Genomic DNA, 1,501 nt, shown 5'->3' with positions numbered 1-1,501 from the left:
TTATATTACAGATATTAGCATGTGCAACCTTATCCAGAAGAGAAATTAATATTCTTACATAGACAAATATATTTTTGTTTTTTGTAAGTACATATCACATATATTTTTATTATTGTAGTCATCAATTATATGCTGCCTTTTTTTTTCCATTTCACATTATTTCATCACGTATTTCCATGAAATGACAAAGTCTACAGATGTGAATTAGTTGCTATATAGTATTTTATATCCAAAACTATGGTTAGATGCCACGAAGTAGGTGGCAATGCCTTAACTGCATGCATGTTTTTAGGTCTGAGGGCCTCTTCTATCCTTGTCAAGGGGAATGCTAACCTTCTCTCCTTTCATAGAACATGAAAAGTGACTAATCATTTACAAATTAGAATAATGGGAAAATAAATCACAATGATTTACAAATTTTAAAATGCTGATAACTGCTAAAACTTTCACAAGATCCAGAAAAACTAAACATTTTCATTAATTAACTATATTTTTGTTTGTATCTTCTTTGATCGTGTCTTTGTATGATAACAAAATGGTAATATTTTCCATAGAGAAAATAAAGTTTAGTCTCCTCAAGCAAGATCTACTAAAAATTTTTTTTCTTATTAATAGTTTAGAAAAATTTCTTTCAACTCCACTATTTGTTATTGTAATGTCTTGTACGTGGTTAGAATTATTGCCACTTTGGCGAAGATATTTATCAAGTTTCTTTCACATATAAGCTGTAAGATTGCAAGATTGTGGGGCTCTTCAAGTTTTCCTGTGCAGTGACTGGTCTTAAATACACCTGGGATTTTCAACACTCACTAACAAGTTTATTGTTGATGTCTTTGCTCTAATGGTATATTTTGAGTTTTTTTAATCTTTGTCAATGACTGTCGTTTATGTCAAATTATGAGGAAATTTTAATATTTCTCCAATGTGTTCATATGGTTCTCTGCTTTCATTAACTGGATTATCAACCAACCAACAGCCTACTCATTACTTCTATTAAAAGTGTATCTCTTGCTGTCAATGAATGGCTACTGTTAGTATATTCTGGATATGACCCACTAGCTCCCAGTCTTCACTGGTTGCTCATTACAAAGCCACTAATTCTCAAACTCTAGTTACTACATACTTTGCAGAAAAGTCTGACAGGGCAGGGGGTGATGGTCAATCCATGGAAATTAATGTACCGTATCTTAGTAAATTTTGCAAAAACACATCATCATATGAATATAGTGTTTTATTAGCTTGAGGGTAAATCTGTCTCTACTGACATCATTTCTCTATTTATCAATCACTTCAGAACTATCTTGCATCAAAGAAACCCCAGGTATAGCAGAACAGAGTATATCAAATAAATAAATTAACAAAAAATTAATACATGGCATATTGCCACAGTTGCACCCTTTGCGAATACTGAAACTACAAATTCAAAGAATAAATATTAACACCAATTGCTACACTAGTTAGCTCATTAACAAGAATGGTAAATATATAATAACAATAACAG

At 31.2% G+C, this 1,501-nt stretch overlaps 1 non-coding gene across 1 annotated transcript; it reads right to left on the bottom strand.

The window, feature by feature from the left end:
* Window positions 1–229: 229 nt before the first annotated feature.
* Window positions 230–355, bottom strand: LOC123646798. Its single transcript, XR_006738047.1, has one exon. It is a non-coding gene; the product is annotated as a U6atac minor spliceosomal RNA (small nuclear RNA).
* Between the last annotated feature and the right edge of the window lie 1,146 nt (window positions 356–1,501).

Source organism: Lemur catta, chromosome 10, assembly GCF_020740605.2.
Source record: "Lemur catta isolate mLemCat1 chromosome 10, mLemCat1.pri, whole genome shotgun sequence".
NCBI classification, from domain to species: Eukaryota; Metazoa; Chordata; class Mammalia; order Primates; family Lemuridae; genus Lemur; species Lemur catta.
Note: the sequence above shows the minus strand (reverse complement) of the source record. Positions and strands in the feature narration are given on the sequence as shown.